Consider the following 7,267-nt stretch of genomic DNA (forward strand, 5'->3'; position numbering starts at 1 on the left):
GGTTAGCCCATAGATTTTGAGAAAATTTCAAAAAATATGACAATATTGTTTTTATTCCTAGTTGCATCCTGCACTAACATATGATGATGTTCAAAAAGGTTTGGAGCCTTTGTCGTCTCTGTTTATCAAGAAAATAATAATTTTATAGTGGTTATTTCATCGATTTAGGGAGTATTATGAAGTTTTATTAAATTATTTGATAAAAACAATTGAACGATGCTCATTTACCATGAAAAAGAGTTTAGCATACATTAATACAAATGTAGAATATTGTAGAAATTTTAAAACAACACTAAAGATTATAGGCTTTAGTATATAAAGTATTTACCAAAAACTCAATATTTTTGTAGGGCCCATAGATTTTGAGAAAATTTCAAAAAATATGACAATATTGTTTTAATGCCTAGTTGCATCCTGCACTAACATATGATGATGTTCAAAGAGGTTTGGAGCCTTTGTGCTCTCCGTATATCAAGAAATAATAATTTTATAGTGGTTATTCCATCGTTTAGGGAGTATTATGAAGTTTTACTAATTATTTGATAAAAACAATTGAAAGATGCTCATTTACCCTGAAAAAGAGTTTAGCATACATTAATACAAATGTAGAATATGGTAGAAATTTTAAAACAACACTAAAGATAATAGGCTTCAGTATATAAAGTATTTACCAAAAACTCAATATTTTTGTAGGTTAGCCCATAGATTTTGAGAAAATTTCAAAAAATATGACAATATTGTTTTTATTCTTAGTTGCATCCTGCACTAACATATGATAATGTTCAAAAAGGTTTGGAGCCTTTGTCGTCTCCGTTTATCAAGAAAATAATAATTTTATAGTGGTTATTCCATCGATTTAGGGAGTATTATGAAGTTTTATTAAATTATTTGATAAAAACAATTAAAAGTTGCTCATTTACCATGAAAAAGAGTTTAGCATACATTAATACAAATGTAGAATATGGTAGAAATTTTAAAACAACACTAAAGATTATAGGCTTCAGTATATAAAGTATTTACCAAAAACTCAATATTTTTATAGGGGTTAGCCCATAGATTTTGAGAAAATTTCAAAAATATGACAATATTGTTTTAATGCCTAGTTGCATCCTGCACTAACATATGATGATGTTCAAAGAGGTTTGGAGCCTTTGTGCTCTCCGTATATCAAGAAAATAATAATTTTATAGTGGTTATTCCATCGATTTAGGGAGTATTATGAAGTTTTACTAAATTAATTGATAAAAACAATTGAACGATGCTCATTTACCATGAAAAAGAGTTTAGCATACATTAATACAAATGTAGAATATGGTAGAAATTTTAAAACAACACTAAATATTATAGGCTTCAGTATATAAAGTATTTACCAAAAAAAACTCAATATTTTTGTAGGGGTTAGCCCATAGATTTTGAAAAAAAAAAAAAAAAAATTTAATATTGTTTTTATTCCTAGTTGCATCCTGCACTAACATATGATGATGTTCAAAAAGGTTTGGAGCCTTTGTCGTCTCCGTTTATCCAGAAAATAATAACTTTATAATGGTTATTCCATCGATTTAGGGAGTTATATTAAATCAATTGATAAAAACAATTGAACGATGCTCATTTACCATGAAAAAGAGTTTAGCATACATTAATACAAATGTAGAATATGGTAGAAATTTTAAAACAACACTAAAGATTATAGGCTTCAGTATATAAATTATTTACCAAAAACTCAATATTTTTGTAGGGGTTAGCCCATAGATTTTGAGAAAATTTCAAAAAATATGACAATATTGTTTTAATGCCTAGTTGCATCCTGCACTAACATATGATGATGTTCAAAGAGGTTTGGAGCCTTTGTGCTCTCCGTATATCAAGAAACTAATAATTTTATAGTGGTTATTCCATCGTTTTAGGGAGTATTATGAAGTTTTACTAAATTATTTGATAAAAACAATTGAAAGATGCTCATTTACCCTGAAAAAGAGTTTAGCATACATTAATACAAATGTAGAATATGGTAGAAATTTTAAAACAACACTAAAGATAATAGGCTTCAGTATATAAAGTATTTACCAAAAACTCAATATTTTTGTAGGGGTTAGCCCATAGATTTTGAGAAAATTTCAAAAAATATGACAATATTGTTTTTATTCTTAGTTGCATCCTGCACTAACATATGATGATGTTCAAAAAGGTTTGGAGCCTTTGTCGTCTCCGTTTATCAGAAAAATAATAATTTTATAGTGGTTATTCCATCGATTTAGGGAGTATTTAATTATATTAAATTATTTGATAAAAACAATTAAAAGTTGCTCATTTACCATGAAAAAGAGTTTAGCATACATTAATACAAATGTAGAATATTGTAGAAATTTTAAAACAACACTAAAGATTATAGGCTTCAGTATATAAAGTATTTACCAAAAACTCAATATTTTTGTAGGGGTTAGCCCATAGATTTGAGAAAATTTCAAAAATATGACAATATTGTTTTAATGCCTAGTTGCATCCTGCACTAACATATGATGATGTTCAAAGAGGTTTGGAGCCTTTGTGCTCTCCGTATGTCAAGAAAATAATAATTTTATAGTGGTTATTCCATCGATTTAGGAAGTATTATGAAGTTTTACTAAATTAATTGATAAAAACAATTGAACGATGCTCATTTACCATGAAAAAGAGTTTAGCATACATTAATACAAATGTAGAATATGGTAGAAATTTTAAAACAACACTAAATATTATAGGCTTCAGTATATAAAGTATTTACCAAAAACTCAATATTTTTGTAGCGGTTAGCCCATAGATTTTGAGAAAATTTCAAAAAATATGACAATATTGTTTTTATTCCTAGTTGCATCCTGCACTAACATATGATGATGTTCAAAAAGGTTTGGAGCCTTTGTCGTCTCCGTTTATCCAGAAAATAATAATTTTATAGTGGTTATTCCATCGATTTAGGGAGTATTATGAAGTTATATTAAATTAATTGATAAAAACAATTGAACGATGCTCATTTACCATGAAAAAGAGTTTAGCATACATTAATACAAATGTAGAATATGGTAGAAATTTTAAAACAACACTAAAGATTATAGGCTTCAGTATATAAAGTATTTACCAAAAACTCAATATTTTTGTAGGGGTTAGCCCATAGATTTTGAGAAAATTTCAAAAAATATGACAATATTGTTTTAATGCCTAGTTGCATCCTGCACTAACATATGATGATGTTCAAAGAGGTTTGGAGCCTTTGTGCTCTCCGTATATCAAGAAAATAATAATTTTATAGTGGTTAGTCCATCGATTTAGGGAGTATTACGAAGTTATATTAAATTAATTGATAAAAACAATTGAAAGATGCTCATTTACCATGAAAAAGAGTTTAGCATACATTAATACAAATGTAGAATATGGTAGAAATTTTAAAACAATACTAAAGATTATAGGCTTCAGTATATAAAGTATTTACCAAAAACTCAATATTTTTGTAGGGGTTAGCCCATAGATTTTGAGAAAATTTCAAAAAATATGACAATATTGTTTTTATTCCTAGTTGCATCCTGCACTAACATATGATGATGTTCAAAAAGGTTTGGAGCCTTTGTCGTCTCCGTTTATCAAGAAAATAATAATTTTATAGTGGTTATTCCATCGATTTAGGGAGTATTATGAAGTCTTATTAAATTATTTGATAAAAACAATTAAAAGATGCTCATTTACCATGAAAAAGAGTTTAGCATACATTAATACAAATGTAGAATATGGTAGAAATTTTAAAACAACACTAAAGATTATAGGCTTCAGTATATAAAGTATTAGCCCATAGATTTTGAGAAAATTTCAAAAAATATGACATTATTGTTTTAATGCCTAGTTGCATCCTGCACTAACATATGATGATGTTCAAAGAGGTTTGGAGCCTTTGTGCTCTCCGTATATCAAGAAAATAATAATTTTATAGTGGTTATTCCATCGATTTATGGAGTATTATGAAGTTTTACTAAATTAATTGATAAAAACAATTGAACGATGCTCATTTACCATGAAAAAGAGTTTAGCATACATTAATACAAATGTAGAATATGGTAGAAATTTTAAAACAACACTATTATAGGCTTCAGTATATAAAGTATTTACCAAAAACTCAATTTTTGTAGGGTTAGCCCATAGATTTGAGAGAAAATTTCAAAAAATATGACAATTGTTTTTATCCTAGTTGCATCCTGCACTAACATATGATGATGTTCAAAAGGTTTGGAGCCTTTGTCGTCTCCGTTTATCCAGAAAATAATAATTTTATAGTGGTTATTACCATCGATTTAGGGAGTATTATGAAGTTATATTAAATTAATTGATAAAAACAATTGAACGATGCTCATTTACCATGAAAAAGAGTTTAGCATACATTAATACAAATGTAGAATATGGTAGAAATTTTAAAACAACACTAAAGATTATAGGCTTCAGTATATAAAGTATTTACCAAAAACTCAATATTTTTGTAGGGGTTAGCCCATAGATTTTGAGAAAATTTCAAAAATATGACAATATTGTTTTAATGCCTAGTTGCATCCTGCACTAACATATGATGATGTTCAAAGAGGTTTGGAGCCTTTGTGCTCTCCGTATATCAAGAAAATAATAATTTTATAGTGGTTAGTCCATCGATTTAGGGAGTATTACGAAGTTATATTAAATTAATTGATAAAAACAATTGAAAGATGCTCATTTACCATGAAAAAGAGTTTAGCATACATTAATACAAATGTAGATTATGGTAGAAATTTTAAAACAACACTAAAGATTATAGGCTTCAGTATATAAAGTATTTACCAAAAACTCAATATTTTTGTAGGAGTTAGCCCATAGATTTTGAGAAAATTTCAAAAAATATGACAATATTGTTTTTATTCCTCGTTGCATCCTGCACTAACATATGATGATGTTCAAAGAGGTTTGGAGCCTTTGTGCTCTCCGTTTATCAAGAAAATAATAATTTTATATTGGTTATTCCATCGATTTAGGGGGTATTATGAGAAGTTTACTAAATTAATTGATAAAAACAATTGAACGATGATCATTTACCATGAAAAAAAGTTTAGCATACATTAATACAAATGTAGAATATGGTAGAAATTTTAAAACAACACTAAAGATTATAGGCTTCAGCATATAAAGTATTTACCAAAAACTCAATATTTTTATTCCTAGTTGCATCCTGCACTAATATATGATGATGTTCAAAAAGGTTTGGAGCCTTTGTCGTCTCCGTTTATCCAGAAAATAATAGTTTTATAGTGGTTATTCCATCGATTTAGGAAGTTATATTAAATTAATTGATAAAAACAATTGAACGATGCTCATTTACCATGAAAAAGAGTTTAGCATACATTAATACAAATGTAGAATATGGTAGAAATTTTAAAACAACACTAAAGATTATAAGCTTCAGTTTATAAAGTATTTACCAAAAACTCAATATTTTTGTAGGGGTTAGCCCATAGATTTTGAGAAAATTTAAAAAAATATGACAATATTGTTTTAATGCCTAGTTGCATCCTGCACTAACATATGATGATGTTCAAAGAGGTTTGGAGCCTTTGTGCTCTCCGTATATCAAGAAAATAATAATTTTATAGTGGTTAGTCCATTGATTTTGGGAGTATTATGAAGTCTTATTAAATTATTTGATAAAAACAATTAAAAGATGCTCATTTACCATGAAAAAGAGTTTAGCATACATTAATACAAATGTAGAATATTGTAGAAATTTTAAAACAACAATAAAGATAATAGGCATCAGTATATAAAGTATTTACCAAAAACTCAATATTTTTGTAGGGGTTAGCCCATATATTTTGAGAAAAATTTCAAAAAATATGACAATATTGTTTTAATTCCTAGTTGCATCCTGCACTAACATATTATGATGTTCAAAAAGGTTTGGAGCCTTTGTCGTCTCTGTTTATCAAGAAAATAATAAGTTTATAGTGGTTATTCCATCGATTTAGGGAGTATTATGAAGTTTTACTAAATTAATTGATAAAAACAATTGAAAGATGCTCATTTACCCTGAAAAAGAGTTTAACATACATTAATACAAATGTAGAATATGGTAGAAATTTTAAAACAACACTAAAGATTATAGGCTTCAGTATATATAGTATTTACCAAAAACTCAATATTTTTGTAGGGGTTAGCCCATATATTTTGAGAAACATTTCAAAAAATATGACAATATTTTTTTAATGCCTAGTTGCATCCTGCACTAACATATGATGATGTTCAAAGAGGTTTGGAGCCTTTGTCCTCTCCGTTTATCAAGAAAATAATAATTTTATAATGGTTATCCATCGATTTAGGGAGTAATTATGAAGTTTTACTAAATTAATTGATAAAAACAATTGAACGATGCTCATTTACCATGAAAAAGAGTTTAGCATACATTAATACAAATGTAGAATATGGTAGAAATTTTAAAACAACACTAAAGATTATAGGCTTCAGTATATAAAGTATTTACCAAAAACTCAATATTTTTGTAGGGGTTAGCCCATAGATTTTGAGAAAATTTCAAAAAATATGACAATATTGTTTTAATGCCTAGTTGCATCCTGCACTAACATATGATGATGTTCAAAGAGGTTTGGAGCCTTTGTGCTCTCCGTATATCAAGAAAATAATAATTTTTTAGTGGTTAGTCCATCGATTTAGGGAGTATTACGAAGTTATATTAAATTAATTGATAAAAACAATTGAAAGATGCTCATTTACCATGAAAAAGAGTTTAGCATACATTAATACAAATGTAGAATATGGTAGAAATTTTAAACCAACACTAAAGATTATAGGCTTCAGTATATAAAGTATTTACCAAAAACTCAATATTTTTGTAGGGGTTAGCCCATAGATTTTGAGAAAATTTCAAAAAATATGACAATATTGTTTTTATTCCTAGTTGCATCCTGCACTAACATATGATTATGTTCAAAAAGGTTTGGAGCCTTTGTCGTCTCCGTTTATCAAGAAAATAATAATTTTATAGTGGTTATTCCATCGATTTAGGGAGTATTATGAAGTCTTATTAAATTATTTGATAAAAACAATTAAAAGATGCTCATTTACCATGAAAAAGAGTTTAGCATACATTAATACAAATGTAGAATATGGTAGAAATTTTAAAACAACACTAAAGATAATAGGCTTCAGTATATAAAGTATTTACCAAAAACTCAATATTTTTGTAGGGGTTAGCCCATAGATTTTGAGAAAA

Source organism: Brassica napus, unplaced genomic scaffold (genome assembly GCF_020379485.1).
Source record: "Brassica napus cultivar Da-Ae unplaced genomic scaffold, Da-Ae ScsIHWf_2661;HRSCAF=3418, whole genome shotgun sequence".
NCBI classification, from domain to species: Eukaryota; Viridiplantae; Streptophyta; class Magnoliopsida; order Brassicales; family Brassicaceae; genus Brassica; species Brassica napus.